This window comes from Pantherophis guttatus, chromosome 1, assembly GCF_059756535.1.
Source record: "Pantherophis guttatus breed Tessera chromosome 1, ASM5975653v1, whole genome shotgun sequence".
Taxonomy (NCBI): Eukaryota; Metazoa; Chordata; class Lepidosauria; order Squamata; family Colubridae; genus Pantherophis; species Pantherophis guttatus.
Genome location: NC_142063.1, coordinates 66097304 through 66121690, shown reverse-complemented (window position 1 = coordinate 66121690; position 24387 = coordinate 66097304). Strand labels below are relative to the sequence as shown.

At 35.5% G+C, this 24387-nt stretch overlaps 1 protein-coding gene across 6 annotated transcripts in view; it reads left to right on the top strand.

The window, feature by feature from the left end:
* The window catches only part of AVEN (apoptosis and caspase activation inhibitor), a 156470-nt gene that overhangs the window by 116203 nt on the left and 15880 nt on the right, over positions 1–24387 (top strand). The window lies entirely within an intron of this gene.

Here is a 24387-nt window from a genome sequence, read left to right as displayed (position 1 = left end):
CAATGCAGGGTGGTCTGCATTAAGCAAGTAAAATATTATAAAAGTAAAAATGTGTGTTAATGTGATGTTTCCCTCTTCTGTCTCTTTTATATTTGCATCCATCATCTTAATTTTTTTATACACATAGGCTTGATATCTGATAACTGGATATGTGCACTAGATTAGTGTATCTGAATATTCTTCTCTAAGCAGGTTAAGAGTAAAAGCAGCATTTACCTTGCTGCTTTTCAGTCTGAAGTATTTTCTTTCTTACGAGTGGGTTGTACTGGAGAGAACTGTATAATGATGGCATGTGAATTAAATTAAATGGGATTTGGTAAAACACTGAGGAGAGGAGAGAAATTGGAATTATGCTGTGTTGTGTGCTAGAAATAATAATTAAACCTTCATTCCAAATCTGCTCTTTTCTACTTGAAGAGGTCTCAAAAGGCTGCCTCCAGTGGTTTTCACCTGTGATTGATAGAGATTGCTGAGTTTGGCAGTGCACAGTAAACATACAGAAGAGCAGTCTAAATGCAGTGAGGATTATGTGAACATGAAGATTATTTTCTTCTGTTTAAATTCATTATTGACACTTGAGAAGAGATTGTATTCAAGTTTTCACATTTTATTCAGTGTAGATTTAGAAAGTGGCAGCTGACATTTTAATTACAGTATGGTTTTCAATTCTTTCTTTTCTTTACTTGATTTGCTAGTCAATGGAAGAGCTTTTCTTATCTTTGCTAATAGCCGTATTATTATATGAGTATGCTGTATAATGATTTAGGTAGATACTTTTGAGTACTGGGGTGAGCTGAAGGAGATTGTACACCTATCTAGCAGAAGCCTTCTTAATAGGGAGGTACCCCTCCATCAATTTTTGAAAGCAGCATTAATAAAATAAATTAAATGAAAGGAAGTAGTCATTGTGTTCAAATGTAAAAGGATACGCATTGCTTTTTAAAATCCTTTTTGAATTGGATATAATGAACTCTTAATAATAATAAAAAATAGACTAGCGCAGATCCAGATATATTGTCTCACACTGGATATTAATTCAAACTGATCTGATGGTTGGGACAAATATGTCCCTGGAGAAACTTCACTGCTTTTCCTTAAATTGTAGATGCCTGTGCCATATTACAACTCAACTGCTGTTCAAAACTGCATTTTCATGCAGTGGTGAGGCTGTTATTACAGGGATATAGCTTAATAAAAAAGAGTTTTGAATGAAGATCCATTCAAAAAATCAAAATACACTAGGTTCATTTAAAGTATTATTATTTACTTATGTATTAAGCAAATTTGTATAGCCACCCAATTTACAAAAAGTTACTTTGGGCAGTATACAGCTGTTGAATAAAACAACAGATACAAAAATATATACAAACCTTAGGCAAAGAGAGGATAAGAATAGCCATTAGCCAACAGTGGAGCCATCTAAGCATGTCTCCAGTTCCACAGGAGCCATAGGCCTGATGACATGGAAAACCCAGCAACCTGCCTATTGACTAGGACAACCCCACTACAAATACAGCAGAAGCTGCATAGGTTGCCAATTTATTTCTAAATTGTTTTGTGGGGGTGTACCTTGAAAATCTTTTAAAATCCACTCTATCTATCTCCTACTGTCAAATCATAATATCAGTATTTTTTCTTAATGTTAGTATGCAATTATTCCATTGATTGTTGTTGTTTCTTACTACTTTGCATATTGATCTTGAAACCATAGTACATCTAGCATAATAGAAAATAACGTGTTATGATAGCGTAGGCAAAAAATGTCAGACACAGTATTGAATTGGAGGATTGGGAGAAAATTTGGAATAGAAATTATAAGATAACTAAATCGGCAAAATACAAAGAGAACCAATATAAAATGTCCTATTGCTGGCACTTGGCACCTTCTAGGTTAGCGAAGATATATCCAAATTTAAGCCCAAACTGTTGGAAATGTGGTCAAAAGCAAGGCACTTTTTATCATACATGGTGGTTGTGCCCTGAAACGAAGAAGTATTGGAAGAAAATACATAGATGATTACAGGAAATAACAGGACATCAGATAGAATATACTCCGGAACTATTTCTCCTAGGGATAGCTAAAAGGAAATATGATTAAAAAAAAGTATATATCATTTTACATATAATAACTGCAGCAAGCTTAGCTTTTGCGCAATGTTGGAGAAATACAAACATACCTTCCAAAGATTTATAATTAAAAAAGTATTTGACTGTGCTGAAATGGATAAATTAACAATTGAACTGAAAGGACAAATAGATTCTGAATACTACGCAATATGGGAGAAGTGGTACAATTGGATTGAGGACAGAAAAAAGGAAAAGAAATAGACAAAATAGAAGTAGAATTAAAATGTATAGAGTGTATTTGAATTGGAATGTTATGGTATGTAAATGGTCACAGTTCTGCATAAGATGAGTAAGATTTGTTTACTTGTAAAAACGCAATAAAAATATTAATTTTTTAAAAAAGAAAGAAAATAACACACTTATAATTATAGAATCAAAAAATTTCAAGGAGCCAGTTAGGCCTAATTCCTGTTCAGGGTACTAATCCAAATTAAAATACCTCAGACAGGTGTATGCTTCACCTGAACTCATTCCATAAAGCCCAACCTTACCTTTGCCAATTGATTCCATTGTCTGGCTCTTTTTTCTAACATTCAGTCAGAATATGACTTCCTATAATTTAAAGCCCTTGTTTGAAGGCCCTCCTATGGTTAATCTGCCTGACTTTTCTCTTGTGTTGCTTGCTTAATGCCTTACATGTTTTCTGATCACAAAAGATTGGGCAATCCTTTTAGTTTTTAGAGGTGTGTTGACAGTTCTCCCACCCAAGAAGAATTCTATTGAAAACTGGTAAACTTCACATGTGTCAATTCTTTAAAGCCGAAGATATGTTGTGAGGAACAAAGAACAGAATACAGCCATAGAAAAAGAAAATGCTGGAAGAAATCCTTTCATTTCTAGTTTTTATAGTTTGGTTTTTTTCCTTCTGAAAATACTAATAATGTTTAGAATTCTGTGTACAAAAGTGCATGTTGTGGCAACAATGAAAACTAAGGCAAATAAGAATCAACTATCTTCCCACTTAAATAAGAACAACACTTGAAACAGGGTGGCAAGACTGCTTTCAGAATAAAGTGAAATGGACTTATTAAACAAGAGAAAGGAATAATTCCTGAGCTCTGCTGTTTAGTAGATACTTATTGTACCAATAAACTATTTTGAACCTTCATTAATACTGCCTAATATAGAAATTGTGATGGTGATAAGGAAACAGGACATTAAACACTAACTTTAGTTAACACATTAAAGATCTATTGGAAAATAGGATTCTGATCAAGATAGTTTTAACATTAGAATCCTTCAGTATCTTTGTTCTGGCATTTTATTCTATTCAGACAAAGAGGAAGATGGAAATCATATTAGAACTTAGAATAATTTTATTGTCACTTTGAATGTACACCAATCGGCATACATTAAAATGAAATTTCGTTGCATACAGTTCTCAAAGGTCTTCACCTTTAATATACACTCCATAAACATGACAAAACAAACAAACAAATAAATACAAAATTATGCATATATTACATAACATGGAGAAACAACACTTTTAAATGTTTTCTTTTAAATGTTTCATATATTCAGATTCAGTTCATGGGAAGAGAACTTGGGATTCATTCTACATTAAAAACTGCTGCTGGAGATGGCAGGATAAAGAGTATGATTTCAGTTAACCTGTTTATGAGAAACACAAAGAGTACAGTTATGAAATTAGGCATTTGTTCATTAGCTGATAAAAAAGAGAACATTGATAGAACTCCTTGATCCTGGAAATGGCAGAAGAAAAATCAGATTAGCTAGCAAATGTTCTGAACTATTAACGCATTAATATTTACTGGCTTGTAAAAAGTTCTTATTGTTTTGGAGGTAGCACCAATTATTTTCTTAACTTTCAGCGTTTTTGGTAAGAGATGTGTGTGTGTGTGTGTGTGTTCATGCGTTTGTGATTATAATAATGATGCAATACATCCTCCCCCCCCCACTTCATCTTGTACTTGCTGCTTTCACCTTTCAGATGAAAACAGAAATGCTGGCAGAACCTATTGAAACATATCTAGGTTCCTTTTTCATCATGAGCTAAACATTTGCTTAATACAGTGCAGAGTAAAAATATAAATTCAATAAGTTAATAATTCAATCTAACTCATGAAAAATGAAATAAACAAGATCTATAGTAATAAGCACATTTGGGACTAGAATTTCTGTCGTAGGTTGATTTGTTGAAAAGTAAGTCATCATGTGACTGGATCAGTGGTGGATTGCTCCCGGTTCACATCGGTTCGCACCGGTTGGCAAGAACAGGTAATAAAAATTTGTAGTAGTTCAGAGAACCGGTAATAACATTGGCTGGCCACGCCCCCGAACCAGTCCCCGGCCCGGTTGCCGTTTGCTTACTCATCAGAGGCTTTTTTTTTTTTTACTTTTAAAAGCATTTTTTCTACAACCTCTTCAGCCGAAAAAATGCTTTTAAAAGTTTTTTTTTAAAAGGCCTCTGATGATTGCGCGACTCAGCTGGGATCGTCAGAGGCTTCTCAAAGCATTTTTTTCTGCAACTTCTTCGGCTGAAAAGGTTGTAGAAAAAAAATGCCTTTAAAAGCCTCTGGCGATCCCAGCTAAGTTGCCTGATCGTCAGAGGCTTCTGAAAGCATTTTTTTCAACCTCTTAAGGTTGTAGAAAAAATGCTTTTAAAAGTTAAAAAAAAAAAAAAGTTGGCCACGCCCACCCAGTCACATTACCCCCACCACCAAGCCATGCTCACAAAATAAGCCACGCCCACAGAACCAGTAGTAAAAAAATTTAGAACCCACTCCTGGACTGGATCCTACTTTTAAGCAAATCAATCAATTAAGTGAATCAAGCAGTTACTGATTGAATCTGGCTTCCTCAATTGGCTTTGCTTATTGAAAGATAGCGGGAAAGATCACAAATTTTATCACATGACTTTAAGATGCTACAACTGGTTGTGGTTGCCAAGCTCCTAAATTGTGATCATATGACTTGGTGTAGTGCAACAGCTGTAACTTTGAGGATGGTCATAAAACACTTTTTCTGAGGCCATTGTAACTTTGAACAAACGGTTGCAAATCGAAGGTTACTTGTAGAAAGAAATGTAGCTAAAAAGTGAAAGCTAAAACTTGCCAATCCCAATCTTAGTAACATTTTTTTTCTCTAAATGTTTTAAAAAATAAAATGAAATACAAGAAAAGCTTAGCAAAAAGGAAGTAAATGACAAGTGCCGAAAGTTCAGAATGTAATGGTTATTATTTTAAATCTAAATAAATAAACTATATAAATAAATAAATCTATGTAAGCATTTGATTTTAGGAATATATTAAAAGATAAGAGTAACCTGTGGCTTTTAGTAAGTTGCCTTTTCATATATTCATTGAAATATGTTTCTTAATATGCAGTCTGTACCTCTCTGATATTAGTCGTGTTTAAATTTGTCATAATTTTCTATGCTACATAGTGTTACTGATTTAAGATTCAGGAAATGCATTATGTCTGAGAAAATTGAGTTTTAAATTGTATTTCCTTGTAATAAAGGATACAAAATACACATTTTATTTTTAAATATTATCTAAATTTATATCACAATCTCCTCTATTATATAAAGGATAAGATAATGTCACAATACAAAAAAACTTGCTTCTCATGGTGATCCACCAGCTATCAATAGGCAGTACATGAATCAGGTGTGAAGACTTTAGAACCGTCTCTTGCAGTTTACAAGTCTTAAAACAGAAAAAAGACTAGTTGGAACTGATATTCCTGAACTGTAAATGTGAAACTTTCCCCAAATGAGCAGATAGGTAATACTTTGTGTTAAAAATCTGCTAGAATAGTCTTGCAATGAATCAACAGATTCAGAGCCTGGTAAGTTAATTTTGTGTTTAGGTATAGCATGCAATATTGGATAATGATAAAGCAAATTAGTATATTTCTCAAATAGAAGACCCCTGGCTTGAATAGATAATTTGCTTTGGCACACTCCAAGGAGAAAAACCACACAGTTGGAACTTGACCTCAAAAAGACTGATATAAGGGAAGCCAAACCCAAGGGTTGATAAATTGGAGATACAAATACAGTGTTGGCCAGTAATTACAGATGGGGATCCAGAGCTCTGTGTCTCCCAGAATCCCTCTCTTGAGTTAGTTTCTTTTCTTGAGTTAGTTTCTTTTCTTTTCTTTTCTTTTCTTTTCTTTTCTTTTCTTTTCTTTTCTTTTCTTTTCTTTTCTTTTCTTTCTTTCTTTCTTTCTTTCTTTCTTTCTTTCTTTCTTTCTTTCTTTCTTTCTTTCTTTCTTTCTTTCTTTCTTTCCCATCTTACCACAAGGTAACTATGGGCGGCTTACAATCACAAAAGATAGATATAAATATACTCAAAACATAAATAAAACAAGATAAATGTTATGATCCAATTAAAGATGGGGAGAGCAGGGTAGCATGCGGGGAGGTAGAATCTGTTGTTAATCAATCAACCACCTCCATTGAGATGCTCCAACAACATGCTGTTGGGAATATAATTAAAAACTAGACCGCTATACTCTTTGTATTCATTACAGTAGGATAATATTGATTGACAGTAATAATTTTCATGTTCTTATCAGAAGTCTCAGTCTGTGTTAGTACATCCTCAAATGGGAACTGGCTTGCCTATTTAGCTAAAGATGCCATCATCAGTTTATAAGATTATTGTTGTAGAGCCATTGTTTCAGTTTAGAGATAATTTCCTCTTGTGGAGCAAGACTCCAAAAAATTTATCAGATTTGTTCCTTTCATTTCGCTTCTAAAATCCTCATATAAAAGGTTTGTTTGCCAATGTGAGGCTTTGAGGACACTGGGGAAAAAAGTTTGATTCTGTTCCTTTCCTATAAATGTTATTTCTGTTACCTCTTCTGCCAAAAGGTGTATTTTTTTATATTTTACAAAAAGAGAGAGAGATTGTCCTTACGATGATACTATTTACAATTTAAAAGAAATATTTTCATTTTAATTAAGGTAAAGAAATTGTGTACCTTCTGATAAAATTGCATCTTTTTAAACAAGAGGGTAGAGGGCAGCTATTTCTTCCAAAGCGAACGGATATACTTGACACTGGAGAATTTTACATTCTGTTTCTTTCTCTTGACCTCATTCAGGGCTGTCAAGTTACTTTGCCTTGGAAGGGCATTCATAGTGCTGATCATGGATGTTACTTGATGAAGCCTGGGGCACTTTCACTTGCTTTTTTATAATTAATAGAAAATGCAAAAAATAGAAATGTCTTTCTTTAGTTGCACTTTCAGCTTCATTCCCATTTTTTTTTTACTGATAGCTTAGAATAAACAGTGCATAGTTGTGGGGAGGCCATTATTTTGCTGAAGATGGTAATGAGCTTTATTGAAGTTATCTGTTACCATCCAAGCAGTGAATAAATATTCTTTACCTGTAAAATCCTATAGCTTGTGGTCAGATCAACTTTCTTGTTGTTTCTGTAATTCTTTTAGCAACTGCCATGAAACCATGAGTTTGTATGTGCAAATATTCACCTCAGTGATTGATCGGTGTGTGCCTATGTGTTGTATGTATGTTTTGTTCTCCCCTTCTGCATGGTAGCCTAGTGGTTAAGATGCAGGGCTTGTCAACCGAAAGGCTGGCAGTTCGAGACCCTTATGCCAGGGTGAGGTCTCTTTCCTGCCCCAGTGTTCCAACCTAGGTGTTCCCAAACCACAAAGCAGACTCCTTATCCTGACAAAAATCCCTTTTTATTAAGTTACTGTGAATTTCTCTCATTCACACTCAGCAAAGTCTTTCGAGGGAGAATTTACAGTCACAGATCTTATCTGGCTTCGAGAGCTGCCAGCCCGATATCTTCAAAACTTGGCGAGGAGTCTCGGAGAGTCACAAATCAATTAGGCGACCTAATTGTCTCCTGCAAACTCCACTCTCCTTTCCCTCCTCTTTTATTTCCTCTGGGAGGGGCCATTCATCGTCCACCTGTGGCATTACTCCCAAGTCGACTCATCTTTTTTAGCTGTTCCCTTCATCTGGCAACTCTGCGCATGCGCACACTGGGAACAGGCTCCGTTTGTTTGTCTGCCTCACTGATGTCTGATTCTGAAGGGAGCTGATAACTGGCATCTGGCCCTGGCCCCCTCTCTGCCTCCGATGCAGAGCCCTCATTAGAGCCTTCCCCAGACTCCAGGACTGGCTCATGTTCCTCCCCAACCACCTCACTATCCGAATCTGCTGCCAGCTTTGCTGGCCTCTGGCAGGCCACAACACTCAATTCCTGCCAATCTAGCAGATCAAAAACATGTGAATATAAGTAGATACCACTTTAGCGGGCAGGTAACAGCATTCCGCGCATCTTGGTGTATAGTCATGACAGTCACATGACCACAGAAGCATCTTCAGACAACACTGACTCTCTTGGCTAGGAAAGAGAGATGATCACTAGAGTAGACACAACTGAACAGAGGACACCTTTACTTTTTTTTCTGACAGTTACGTTTATGAGTATATTGAGAAGCACAGGGCTGATTGTTCATGTTCCATTCTGAGTGATATGATCTGGAGGGAGAAGAGAGCCCAATTTAGAATGAGTATTTGGACACTTTCTGAGTCACTGATCAACTTTTTCCATAGGGATACATCGGAGGATTTTTTTCCCTCTGCAATATTTTCTCCACAGCTCTAAACCATCTCCGGTCCATTTTTAATCTGATCTTTCACTGGCTTTTTTCACCATACCAAATTGGGTCCTATTTTATTCTGGTTTCTGAGAATTAATCTGCTGGAGATGGATAGAATTCTGTGCAATTTGACACAATTTATTTCCAGCGGTCCACTAACTTGAGAAAAATCAAACATAAGCTGGCAGAAAGACCATAGAAAGGACAGTTAGCCCTTTGCCAATGTAAACATGAAGTTAATATATATCTTACTCTCCACTGAGAATTGGGCCATAATTTCAATGCTTTGGAGAATATAATCCAGAACAGAATAATCTGGAAATAGGAACTCAAAGGACAATTTCTCAATCACAATCACAATCACAAAAAGTTTGAACTGTTTACCCATGAACATTATGAAACGTTGTTCATTATTGTGTCTCCCAAAAGTTTATTGGACTTCTAAAAGCACAACAATCTTCAGTTCTGCTTTCTTTATGATTACTAGTTTTCAAGTTTCCTTTGTAATGTAGAGACTATAGAAATAGTTCAGAAGGTTGCGTTATCAACAGCATTTACTCTACCAATTGTTTTCCCCTTTCTCCCATTAGATGTTTTGGATAAAATTGTGAGTCACTAGATATGCACTAGATTTAGCTTTTCTGTGAGTCATAAGGAAGCTGAGATAGGTATGGAAAATACTGCTGACAGGTTTGGCTTAGGAAACTGCATTGTAATGAAGTCTGGGTGTGCTGGATAGTCAAAATATATTAGTTTTGTTTTGGTTATTTTCAGAACTGCTTTCTTAATTTCTATAAATAGTGGAGCTGTGCAAAACTTTGAAGGGGCGATTTCCTTCCGTGAAAGTTCATGCAAATTGCTCCTTCAATCTGTCGTGAGAAAACAAAAGCAAAGTTTTCTAACATATTTTAAAACCAAAGAAAAACAGTTGTGTCGCGTTGCTTCAAGTCTTTATCCAGTAGTTCCAATAGTCTGTTATCGAAACCTACTTGCAGCTTCAGAAAGCAGCAGATAAGGCCTCAAGGTGACAAAATATGTATCCCTACGGGGAATCACTTCATCTCAATCACAAAAAGCACTTTAGCAAAGTGAAGCTATTTGCTTTATTAATGTTAAGTGTTTGCGTTATTAATCCAGTCATCAGAAAATCAATTGCATGCTGCTTTATCAGTTCAATGGCGCATCCAGTGACCAACCATATGCAATCAGGAACCTCAGAAGCATGGACAGGAAGATCATAACCCTCCTCTTCTGTTGCTTTTCAACACATAGGAGGATATGCTGCCTATGATTCAAAATATGACAGCCCAGTCCTGAACTGATTTGCTCAAATCAATTTGTGGCCGCCACAACATCTGATAGCAATAAATGCAATAATGTTATTTATGCCTTATGTAAAAAAGTAGCTTCTTTAATTGGATAGACATGTACATCCTGGATACAGTATTCCTCTTTGGCTAAACAAAATATGCAGAGTAACAAAGAGGTAAAGATAACATTAATTTACACACACTTCTTTTATTATAATTCCCCTTCCATTTTTATCCTTGTAAACCAGGGGTATCAAACTCAATATCACTGAGGGCCACATCAGCATTGTATTTTACCTTGGGGGGCCGGGGTGGGCATGGCCAGCTCGACATCACTTGTGTCGGGATGCCTGTGGTGGTCCTGAGCTCCATTTTCAGCTGTGATGGCCTCCTCCAACCCTCTGTCAGTGAAAACAGAGCTTGGGAGTGCCACCCGTGGCCCTCGAGAGCTCCATTTTTGGCTGTGATGGCCTCCTGCAATTCTCTGCTGCAAAAACGGAGCTTGGGAGGGTCGTGGGCATGGATATGATGAGTGGATATGATGGAAGCAAGGATGGTTGACAACAGGGGTGTCAAACTCAAGGCCCGGAGGCATGATCTGGCCCGTGGGGTGCTTAGATCTGGCCCTCAGGGCTGCTCTGGAAACAGCGAAGGACCGGCCCGCAATGTTTAAATGTATGTAAAGGACATTTGTATGTATTTTTCCACCCATCTTTGTCCATCTCCCTTCCCATCTTTACTAAACATTCTAATAAGGAATAAAAATTCATCTCTTGGATATATCTTTTTCCATTTATACATATTCATTCATTTTTCTTTTGTACTGTCCAAGCTGCCTACAAAATAAGTTAAATTATTAATTGTTCCCTCCGTTTTCCCTGTCAGGTGCAACTGCCTTGGCCTTTGATACATTTAATATTAACTATATACAGTCTCAGTCAATAAAACATTATCATCTGCATACAAAAGTACATGCAGACTTGTTTTCCCAACTAATGTGTGTTGCTGGAAGCATTTCTTGTACATTTACCCATAAATACATTCAACCATGTATGGGACAAGATCCACCCTTGTCTTACTCCTTGTTCAGTGTTGCACCCTCCTTACGCATTCCTTTTATTCTCATCTATGATTTACTTCCAATATATAGTATTCTTACTGCATTTAGCAACCAGTCTTCAAGACAATATTTACACAAAAGATTTCATAATTCATGCCTATTGATTTTGTAGTATATTTCTATAAATCAGCAAGACACCTTCTCAGTAGCGATGTCTCCTGCAAATGCTTGGCCCAGAAGAAAGCCACACTGAATTTCCCAAAGATTGTGGAGTCTTGTTCAATCAGGATTCTGCCAAAAATCTTCCCAGGCACACTGCATAAACTAATTCCTCGGTGGTTTCTGCATTCATTCCTGCTACCATTCTCTTTGTGCAGACGAAGAATAATATCTTTTGGTCATCTGGTATGAGTGCACAGACACAACACATATTGCACAGCTGCTTCATAGCAAACATCATCACATTTTAATTTTTCTCCGGTTAAACCCTCTATTTGCACTCAAAGGTGTTTTTTCTTCTGCTTCAAAAGGCAACTGGACTGTTTTTTCCTTGGGGAAGAAGAACAAAATGTTTCGCTTCTCATCCAAGAAGCTTCAACGATTGTAATGGTGGGAGGGATGGAAGATACCCCCCACATTCAGTCTCAACTGTCAGTGCCCATCCTTCTAATCACCCCACCATCACAACTGATGAAGCTTCTTGGATGAGAAGCAAAACATTTTGTTCTTCTTCCCCAAGGAAAGAACAATCCAGTTGCCTTTTGAAAAAGCACTTTTGAAACAGCTATGACTTGGATGACTGAGAATTTCCACAGACACTTTATCTGCACTATTAACATTTTCTAAAATTTCCACAGCATTTGTGATATGCTTTTTGCTTGGTTTACTGCACTTGTTTCAGTTCGATTCATCAACATATCACTAACAATTCCCTCTAAAATATTATCTGCAACATTCCTCACAACCATTTAATCCCAAATCATTTCATCACCTTGTTAAAAATCCATTTGCTCTGCTTGAAGGGTCAATGCTTAGCCTCTTCATGAACTTCTAGATACATTATTTTTTAAAAAATCTATAAAACTCTATATTTCCCTTCCTCTTTTAGTGTTTTTTTGACTGACTTTTTTGATTATGTAATACTTTTCCATAAATACATTATATGAGATTTATTTATTGATCAAGCATGGCATAATCTTTGTCTCTTCCTCATTTTTTTTTGCAGCAGTCATTCTTATATACATTTCCCTCCCCATTTGACAGCTTATTTCACTTCTTCATTTTACCAAATAATTTCCCCTCATGCATTTCATTAAGATATTCTTTTTATTCTGTTCTAAGCAGCTTCCATGTCCTCTTTCTTTAGGTGCACTCTACATTTATTCTGTTGGGAGATTAATCTGTCAAGAGATTAAGGCTGACAAGGTATTTTCTTCCATGGGTAGTATGTTCAGTTCATGCATTCAGTCTTCTTTCATTTCTCTCTTCTACGTTCAGTTTTTCCAAAGATTCACTGTTGGCACTACAAAGGAAAGAAACACCAAGAATTTCCCTTCATTCTTGTATCCTTCATGAATTCTCACAGTCTATAATCCTAAACTGTAGTCATTTGAAATACTTTTTAATAAGTAGATAATCACCTGAAACCATCCTCATTCATTTTGAGTCTCCAAATTGCTTCATCCCCACCCATCGATTCATATCATCTTGAGAATATTTTCCCAACTTTTTCCTATATATGTATGTGTGCGTTTATGTGTATATATGTATCAGTGGTGGGTTGTCCCCGGTTCGCACTGGTTTTATAGAACCGGTAGTAAAACCGGCGGGAGGCTCCACCCACTGACCCTGACATCATCAAAATGCTTCTGCGCATGTGCAGAAGCTTCTGCACATGTGCAGAAGAGTGCGCAGGCAAGAGAGTGAAGGAAGCGCGCGCACGCAGCCCCATCACAAACCGGTAGTAAAGGTAAGTAGAACCCATCCCTGATATGTATGTATATATTTACTATTTAGTATAGCTATAAAGTTTAAGTCTACTGTGTGGTATGGAAATCTGTAGTATTTTGTAATGCTTTGTAAATGTTAGGCAACACAGAACAAATGTGAAACATCAGCTGAATGACACCAAACTACTTAAATATTTTAGGCCTATACCCCTTTTAATTATTCATAAAGGATCTATATATAAGCCTGCAGACACTGCTAGTGCCATCAGTTAAAAAAAAACAAACACCTTAGATGAGACTGAAATTGCTGATAATTGCTAAGAAAACTAGATGTTTCAAAAAGTCCAAATTCCTTTTTTTAGTATTTGATTTGGCATATAGCAATCATCATCATCATCATCATCATCATCATCATCATCATTATCATCATCATCTGTATTTGTGCAAAAAAATCTAGGGTCAATTCAAAATAGGCAATATAACTGAAATGCTGTTAAGATACAAATTTGAAATAGTTCATGTCAATAGAATAACAAGCAATCATCAATGGGCATCAAGTGAGTTAGTACTTGACTCCAAAACTGTTAGAGAATGTCATTCCTCCATGATCTCAAAAAGATATTATCTACCAATGCAAAATGCACTCTTAAAACCTAATTTCAAAGTTTAGAAAGAAAGAAACAAGTTTTGACACCTGAACATTACCTCTTTTTCTATTTTTTGATCATTCTAAGCAAAAGGATATGCATATTCAATACAAGAAATAAAAATATAAAAAATCTTATAGTTAGAGCTTTAATTAATGGCACCTTATCATGCTGAATATATTTTGTTAAGATTTCACCATAAATTGCAATTGTTTTCATGCAAATTAAATATAAGGATTTTTTTGCAACTTCATTGTGAAACAGTCTCAAGATTTCAAGATCGCTGCACTTCTACCTTATTTAAAAGTGAAATACTGTATTTTTTGGAGTATAAGAAGCACTCCCCCCCTCCAAAAGTGGGTGAAAATTTTGGTGTGTCTTATAGACTGAATATGGGCCTGTTTTTGGCCTCCCGAACCCTCCGCTCATCCACCCTCCCTGGCCCCTAGAAGCACTCTGCAGTGCTCCACACGGCCCGTTTTTGGGCTCCCGAACCCTCTGCACGTCACGTTTTGGTCCTCCCCAGCCCCCAGAAGCACTCTGCAGGCCAAAAATGAGCATGTTTTTGGCAAAAATGGGACACATGGAGAGTTTGGAAGGCCAAAAATGAGACTGTTTTTGGCCTGAAAAGTACTTCTGGGGTCAGGGAGGGTGAAAACGTGACATGCGGAGGCCAAAAACTATTTTTTTCTTGTTTTCTTCCTCTAAATCTGGGTGCGTCTTATAGTCCAGTGCGTCTTTTATAGTCCAACAAATGTGGTAATTGTGTCCAAACTTTTAATTTAAGGACCAAGAACTGATCATGAAAACAGTACAAAGCCATTTTTGTTGTTCAATCACAAAGTTATATCCTGTTCTTCGCAATTCCATAGTCTATTGCACACTAGGTCTCCGTATCATCCACTGTCTCCTGGAGTTTGCCCAAATTCATGTTCATTGTATCAATGATATTATTTAACCATCTCATCTTCTGTCGTCACCTTCTCCTTTTGCCGTCAATCTTTCCCAATATCAGGGTCTTTTCCAATGAGTTCTACAACAATGCCTTATTCAGACTAAAATTACGAAAAACACTAAAGTATTCTTGGAAGTTTGGCATTCAGACCAATCATCTATCAATAGACACATATGGGTACACCATTCAAGAGACAATAAAAGGAAATAAAAAGACCGGAATATATCCTCTTGATCAAACTAACATTGGGATTAGCACCAAACAATCAAGCAGAAAACAATGCCCTAATCAAGAATCTATCAAGGAGAAAAATCACCCCACCATCAACATTGGCACCGCAAGCTACCTTGGTGATGTTATCTAGTTGAGTAATGAAACATCTGCAAGCAAACAATGAGGCTCAGAGAGTAGCCAAGGACTCTTAAATTACACTGTATAAATTCTAAAATTTCTAAACAGTATTGATGATTTATAAGCAGATTGATATAATATGTTAGAGTGACAATACCAACTTAGTTCTGTTCGTTCTAAACTTTTTTAGAAGAACTTGAAAATATACATAATACTGAATATACCACTGAATGTTGCTGCAGTTTTCTTTTATTTTGTGGAAGGAAAAGTGGTCAGCAGCACTTGAAGTGAATAGAAAAAGTATTGAAGCTACAGAAATGCATCTTGCAGAATTGTGTGATGAAGCGAGAGAGACAGGATAGCTTGAAGAGCTTTTATCCAAAAGGTCACCAAAAGTTGGCTATGACTTGATGGATCATAGCAGCAAAGTTGTTAATACTCCAAAAGAAGGTGACTGACTCATTGTACTCAAAGTACAAATATTCTGATTGTTCTAATCTCTCGGAATTGTTCAGTCTATTTCAGCAATCATGGGTTTCTCTAAGCAGATATTTGAATATTTGAAAATGAAGATAATTCACATATACTGTAGAAAGGTAAGAATTCTTTAATCTACTGGCTAGCAATTTCAGCTGTGAAAACTATTGTTAAGAAGTAATAGTTACATGGAAATATTAAAGACAAGGCTAGATCTGGAGAACAAGAAAAATCTTTAATAGAACAGCCTGATCAGTATTCAGATTTGTAAAACAACCCACAAAGAACAATAGCAATAGCACTTAGACTTATATACTGTTTCATAGTGCTTTATAGCACTCTATGGGCAGTTTACAGTCAACATACGCATTGTAAGCCGCCCTGAGTCTCCGGAGAAGGGCGGCATATAAATTAAAGCAAAAAAACAAAAAACCATATTGCCCCCAACAATCTGGGTTCTCATTTTACTGACCTCGGAAGGATGGAGGGCTGAGTCAACCTTGAGCCAGTCAGGATCGAACTTCTGGCAGTGGGCAAAATAAGCCTGCAGTACTGCTTTCTAAACACTGCGCCACCACTATACTTTAAAATAGTGGTCTGAAGGTCCACAGCATAGTAGTGCTTATATAGCACTGATCTGGATGGGAGATTTACTTTTTTTCTCAAAATAATTGTTTAAAGTATGAAAAACAAAACTTTATAAACCTGAAACATTTTGAAACAAAGTGTTTTTGATTGATGAAACAAACATTGAATGGCTTGGCTTGGCCATAATTGCACAGGTTACATTTGGGGATAAGAGGATAAAGCATTTGAAGAGAAAAACACCTTGCCAGCCATTAAAGCCTAGGCTGTCTCTGTTGTGCTTTGGCTCTGTGGGGCAACAAGTAGCATAGGAAATATTGTGAAAGTAAAAAGAAGAATTAATTAAATATCAATATCTTGTAGAAGCTAATGCCCCACTGTTAGTGAAGAGGCTGAACTTAAAAAGAGAGTAGATATTTCAGCAAGGCAATGACCCAGAACATAACTGCAAATCAATCACAAAATGTTTACAGGGAAAAAAATTGTAAAGGTTTTGGGGTGGTCTTCTCTTGAATATTATTGAAAATCCGTGGGCAGACTGTAAATGTGTAGTGTGTGAACAGACACCTAAGAATATTTCTCAACTAGAAAAGTAGGGAAAAAAATGAAAAGCAAGAATAGAAAGACTTGTCTGGTTGTATCAAATATTTCAAAAGCTGTTGTTTCTGCCAAAGGCGATGTTGCATAATGTTGACTGAAAGGGTATCCCAAGTCTGCACCTGCCATGTTCATGTTTTCTTACTTTGAATCTGGAAGCAATCGTACATAAATAGGATGGATTCAAATTTTCAGAAAGATGTTGTGTTTGAATTTATACCATGTAGAGACTGTGTCACCTTTTGTTCAGTTGGAGATTTTTGAAGTATATTTTTTGAAGATTTTTTGACAAAGGTACCTGAAACAGACATTCAACTGCATATGGTGGAATCTCTCAGCAAAGACCTTTATGTGAGTGATGAAGAGGATGATTAAATGTCCTTCTTTATTTGAGAGCCATTCCTGATCTTAGAATATGTTCATGAACAGGACTAAATGGGTCAAGTCTCTCTAACCCATGGGCCTTTGTACACTATGTTCCTTTTTTTTTTATTAAAAAGTTTTACAGAAGGTTTACATGTTTGCCCCTCTTCCCTACCACTCCCACCCCTCCCTTCCCTTACCCCCACCACCCCTCCCCCACCCCTCCCCTTCCCATCCGCCCACCTCCCCCCTCCCTCTTCCCAGAACAAATTACAGGGTATAACATTCAACAATCATAATCCATCCTAATCTAAACAATTATAACATTCAGCATCTCTTATTCCTTCAATTCCCTAATTACCCTGCTAACTTAATTACCTAAAAACACGCCAAATATCTACATATTTATTCATAACCTATCTGCAACTTCTTATTCCGGTATTTACTTTGGATATAATCTATCCATCTTCTCCAGTCCCTTAAATATCTTTCATTTGAATGTTCCTTCAAGTACGCCGAAATTTTTGCCATCTCCGCTAGGTTTGTTACTTTCATTGTCCATTCTTGGATTGTAGATAAATCTTGCTTCTTCCAATATTATGCCACCAACAATCTTGCTGCAGTTATTAAATTCAAAATCAAATTAGTTTCTATAACTGTACAATCCGTAACTATGTTCCTTGATGCACTGCTGGGCATGTATGTTAGAAATAGAGAAAGTTCAAACATATTGAAAATGAAGCGTGAGAAATGAATAATTTAATGATTAATAAGGGTTCAGGAGATTGCAATTTAGCAATATTGAACAAATATTTAAAGTATCCTATAAGGAAATCTATATCTGCATATTGAGATTTCTGGGTAGTTACGCAGAAAAGAAAATCATGCTCAAAAAAGTTAGATTGAAAATTTCCCACCGTCTGAAGGATCAGCTACAATTTGTGAACAGTGCATGCTAGTTGGTTTGGGGAGAATTATTTCAAAAAAAAATTTTTTTTTTTTTACTCTGTGCTCTATGGATTAAAAACAATTCATAACACAAATAAGAACTATACAACAGAGCTTTTTAATCAAAATTAAATATGTACATATTATTTTTATAGTGATACTATTAAGTATCTATTAAGTATCTAATATTAATATTAAGTAACTCTGAAGTATACTCTAAAAGACAATATTTACATATTTAATTTTGATTAAAAAGCTTTTTATGCTGTGCTATTAAGTGCATAGACAGAGTAAAGGCAGATGCAAAATATCTCAACGCGTGCTAGATTGCCAAAATCGTTTTTTAAAATGATGGATGATATGGAGTTGAGAGATATCTGGAGAGAGAGGAACTCTGAAGAAAAAGACTTTACTTTTTTCTCTGATAGACATCAATCTTTCTCTAGGATTGATTTCATATTAATTACTAATGATTTTTTCTAGGGTGAAGATGACAAAGATCTGCCCAAGAGTTTTAATGGATCATAGTCCAGTTTGGATGGAATTAGAGTATGGAATGGGATTTAAGAGGTCTTGGAGGTTAAATGAAAATCTATTTAGATATGAGGAAAATGTAAAAGAATGTAAAAAATTTAAGAAAGAATTTTTTATTATAAATATGCATTAGGGTACATCTATAGAAATGGTTTGGGATGCAAGTAAAGCATATATGAGAGGCATTTTGATATATTTGAATAATAAACATATACGTAAACAGGAAAAAAAAGGAAGGACTTAGAAGAGGAAATTTTAAAAAAAGAACAAGCTTTGATATTGAACCCAGTAGACAAGAAAATAAAACAGGCAATTAACTTACTGCGAGGGCAATTTAATATGCTAATGGCAGATCAGGTCGCAACTAATTTGCAATATGCTAAACATAATACTTTTTGCAATGCTAATAAACCAGGGAGATGGTTAGCATATCTGTTAAGGAAAAAACAAAAGTCACGGACCATAGAGAAAATAGAATATAAAGGTAAAGGGGTTTATCAGCAAAACATGATTAAAAAAGCATTTTTAGAATTTTATACGAGGTTGTATGCTAGTGATAAAATTCAAAGTATAGATGTAGATAGATACTTACAGAAAGAGAATATTCCTATAATTACAAGAGAGCAAAGGGAGGGTTTAAATCAACCAATAACTTCCGAAGAGATCATGCTTGCAATTAAGCAGTTGAAAGTGGGTAAAGCCCCTGGGACGGATGGTTTGACAGCTGCTTATTATAAACACTTGCAGTTAGAAATGGTGGGACCACTCAAAGAGTTATTTACCAACATACAATCTGGAGGAGATGTACCCCCATCTTGGATGACAGCTTTTATTTCTCTGATTCCAAAGGAGGAGCAAGACCACACTCAGCCAAAAAATTATAGGCCTATATCACTTTTAAATACAGATTACAAGATTTTTGCTAAAATACTAGCAAATAGGTTAATGACAGTCATGCAACAAATGATTCATAATGATCAAACTGGTTTTATAAATGGTAGACAAATGAAGAGTAATGTAAGGCAAATGGTTAACCTATTAGAGTATTTGGGGAAGAACAACCAAATCCCTGCGGTGCTAATATTTCTTGATGCGGAGAAAGCATTTGATCGATTGAATTGGCATTTCTTATTGAAAATAATAGAAAAGATGCAGTTTGGAGAATATTTTACACAATCTATTAAGGCAATATATTAGAAACAAACAGTGCAAATAATAATTAATGGTAGTTTAACAGATACTTTTAATATAGAAAAAGGAACAAGACAAGGATGTCCCTTGTCTTCATTATTGTTCATCTTGACTTTGGAATTTTTGTTGAGTAAGATACGTGGGTCGGACAAAATAAATGGAATTAAAATTAGGCAGTATGATTACAGAGTACGAGCATTTGCAGATGATATGGTTGTTATTTTAACCCAACCATTACAGTCGGTTGTAGGTTTAATGGATATAATTAAGCAATATGGGCAAGTATCTGGATTTAAAATAAATTCAGGGAAAACGAAGATAATAACTAAAAACATGACTACAAATCAAAAAGATGAATTAGAAAGATTAACAGGATTTGAAATAGTAAAAAAAGTTAAGTATTTGGGGGTTTATATTATGACATCAAATGCGAAATTATTCATACATAACTATGATCCATTGTGGCAAAAAATACAGAGAGAGATGGAAAATTGGAAAAAAATTACAATTATCCTTGTTAGGAAGAATAGCAGCAGTAAAAATGAATGTTTTGCCTAAGTTTTTGTTTCTTTTTCAAATGATAGCAATACTTAAAAAAGATGAAAATTTGAAGATATGGCAGAAGGGTATTAATAATTTTGTCTGGGCAGGGAAGAGACCGAGAATAAAACAAAAAATAATGCAGGATATACATGAAAGAGGAGATCTCAAAATGCCCAATTTAAGACTATATTATGAGGCAGCTGCCCTATCAGTAATGAGTGATTGGATGAATTCAACAGAAGAAAGAATATTGAATATTGAGGGATATGATTTGGTTTACGGGTGGCATGCTTATTTACTATATGATAAGAAAGTGGATAAGACTTTTAAAAGTCACATATTAAGGAATGCTTTATTGCGTGTCTGGAAAAAGTATAAGTATAAATTAAACGAGAAGTTACCAATGTGGACAATACCTAGACACGCGATAGAGAATATAAGTGTAGAGCAAAAATAAGATGTGATTACATACAAAGAGCTTCTTAACAAGGAAAGAGGTATACTACAACTAAAATCTCTGAATCAATTAAGAGAAGAAAGGATAATTCAAACATGGTTTCAGTATGTACAGTTGCAAGCTAGATGGAGAGAAGATCAGAAAATTGGTATTTTGCAAAATGAGGAGAACTTGGTAAAACAGATTAGAGATCAAAGTCAAATGCATATAAAAAGGTTGTATAATGCATTGGTAGAAATAGATTCAGAAACGGAGTTAGTTAAGGACTATATGATAAAGTGGGCACAAAATATTGAAGAACCAATAATGATGGAAATGTGGGAAAATATATGGGTTAGAAATGTGAAATTTACGCAAGCCGAAAACTTAAGAGAGAATTTTTATAAAATGTTTTATAGATGGCATCCTAAAAAGCTAGCCTGTATGTATCCAAGTGTGCAACCCAAGTGTTGGAGATGTGAATGTGATGATGCCACGTATTATCATATATGGTGGACATGTAAAAAAATTAAGGCATTTTGGATAAAAATATGGTGGATTATTCAAAATATTCTCAAAAAGAAGATAAAATTTACTCCACAGTTCTTCTTGTTAGGTATAATTACAGATTGTACTATTATAGAGACTAAGTTGATTTTAATTTAATAACAGCAGCCAGACTTTTGGTGGCGCAGTATTGGAAGAAGGAAGACTTGCCTACTATTGAAGAATGGACACTAAAAGTAGTGAACTTAGCAGAGATGGCCAAAATTTCAGCGTATTTGAAGGACCATTCAAATGAAAGATATACATCGGAATGGAGAAGATGGATTGACTATATTCAAAACAAATATCGGACTAAAAAGCTTCAAATAGCTTATGAATGAAATCAACTTTTTCTTTTTGAATTATGTTTTGTTAGTTGAAAGGGGAGTTAGAGAGCAAGAGGGAATTAAGAGCCTATAGAAAGTTAGCATATTTTAGTTTATGTTTTTTAAATGTTATACCCTGTATTTGCTCTGGGAAGTCCGGGGTGGCGGGAGGGGGGTTGGAGGGAGAGGGGGGATGGGTGGTGGGTGGAGGAGGGACGGGGGGAGGAGGGACAGGGAAAAATTGTTGTAATATTTGCTTTTTAATAAAAAAAAAGAAAATGTCTATTGTGATATCGCTACGAGTCAAGAGGCTGGGGATTGTTATCCTTCTGTAGTCAATTCACATATTATCAGACAGGGTAGTTTTTATTTCTCAACTGCAGCTTTGATGAAAAAAAAAAAATAGCAATGTAGCCTAACTACTTTTTTTTCTAAAAGACAGGAATTGTCATTTGTCCAAAAAAGTGTACAAAGCAATTTTAATCAATACATTTCACCATCTTTGAAAATCAAGAACATAACATAAAAATGCAAAGCAGGTTGACTTTTTAAAAAATTTTAGTCAACAAAACAACCTAAATAACTCTGAACTGCTACATCTATATCTGTTTATCCAATGATTAGATCTAAATAGCCTATTTATAGATAAGCATCGCATAACCTTACATTCGTACTGCAGTAACCTTTCAGAGGTCTGCTTGAGAAGTCAGTTGTGAGTTAGTAGAAATCTAATTATTTGTGAACATTCTTTCTATGATCGTCAAAGCACACCCACTATAAATACATATATCTGAAACATATTCTCAGGAGAGAATCAGCTGTGCCTTGGTTGAGACTAGAGAAACAATTACCTGGTCATAATCTGAAATATTTGCCAATGTAGTTTTGTTCTCAACTCAAAACCTCTGCTTTTGGATGGGACCTATTTCCAGTTTTTACAGTATTTCAGAGATTCAACATAACTTTTATCCAACCATCTTTTTCGTTTATTTTGTAATAATTCCCTGAGGTTTAATAGTGTAGGTTAAGAAGTAACTACCATGAAATGCTCATTAACTGAGAGCATTTGAGGTCACACATGCCACTAAATAAATCAAATTAATGCCTTGGGACGACTAAGAATTAGACACATATATTTTTGAGGGTAGAGGCAAAATGAAACTACATTGCAGCATTTTTACATAGACATGGAGGCAGCTTGGTCTCTCAGGCATATATATAATAAAGTCATCATCTCACTTTGAAATATATTCTGAAATACCTACTGTGATGCTAGTCATTATTGATACCAAGTTTTTTGCTAGCAACTGTTATCATTTGTTTGTTTTACCAAGTGTAAAAGTGTATTATCTTGTAAATGTGTTCAGATCCAGAATGGAAAGAAAATAAGTTGAAATATTTTACACTTTGTCTGATGGAAAACACTCTTTACCACAAGGGGATTCAAACCAAAGTTTAACTATACGACTCCTCGGATTTGCCGCATTTCTTCAAAAAATGTGAAGAGAATAGCTTTAGATAGCTTCAAAGGAGATAATCTCAAAGGAGATTAAAGCTGATAATTTTCCAGTTCACCACAGGGGAAAAGAAAAAGACGGAAGAATAAAAAGTATGATTTATAACTGATTGCAGTAACTTCCAGTCACAGACTACGGATAGTCCTCAATTTACAACAGTTCTTTTAGTGACCGTTCAGAGTTACAACAACATTAAAAAAGTGACTTATGACTATTTTTCAGTCTTACAACCTTTGTAACAGCTCCATGATCACGTGATCAAAATTCAAATGCTTGGCAATTGGTTCATGACTATTGCTGTGTCCGAAGGTCATGTGGATCCCCTTTTGTGTCCTTCTGACAAGCAAAGTCAATGGGGAAGCCAGATTCACTTAACAACCGTGTTACTAACTTATCAACTGCAGTGATTCACTTAACGCCTGTAGCAAGAAATCTTGTAAAATGGGGCAACATTCACTTAACAAATGTCTCACTTAACAACAGAAATGTTGGGCTCTTTTCCCTTTTTTTCTTTTCAGTCATAGGGGTCTTAGAAAGAATTCAAACATTGTAGACAATACATGGTTTAAAAATGCAAAAATACATTATATAAAAACACATGAAGCAGCATAATATTTATCAATTTCTCCTTACCCCAGAAGAGGGGGAAAGAAATGTTTTCTCCCTTGTGGACAAATTCTGCACCTGCCTCTATCTGGGAACGTTTCATTCCTCAAAAATGCAGTGATCATTCAGTTATCTCAAAAGTTAAATATATTATAGCAGTTCATTCATTCCCCTCTGATTGTTAACAGGGAGAAGGATTCAGCAGGTTTTCTGATGCAAGGTTTTGCTTTAGACCTGAACCAATACACGGCATGCTGGAAGTGTTTAAATTAAACAATGCTAATTTCAGAAGTACACAAACCTGAACACAAACTTGCATTTCATGTACACTACTAATTGATGATGTTTTCTTCAAACGGAATAAAAACTATTTCTCTGAATTAGGTTATGCCAGTTTTAATTCTTACTGGATGCTGCGGTATGCAGTATGCGTACTGTGCGGTGTGCTCTATATTTTGCAAAATGTGTTTTACTAAGAGAAGGAGTTTCCTGTTTGTAACATGGACTATCCCACATGTGCTTTCTTTCAGTCTGAAAGACAATAAACAGGGAATCTGGAAGCATAATAAGAGGCTGAACTATAACTCTTATTCTGCTAACTGGTCCTTACCAACACCTTATATTCTCGCCATTTTTATCAATGTGGTTACTGTCTTGAATAGTGTAAAACAAGGAATGATATATTATTTGTGTATCATGCTTGATTT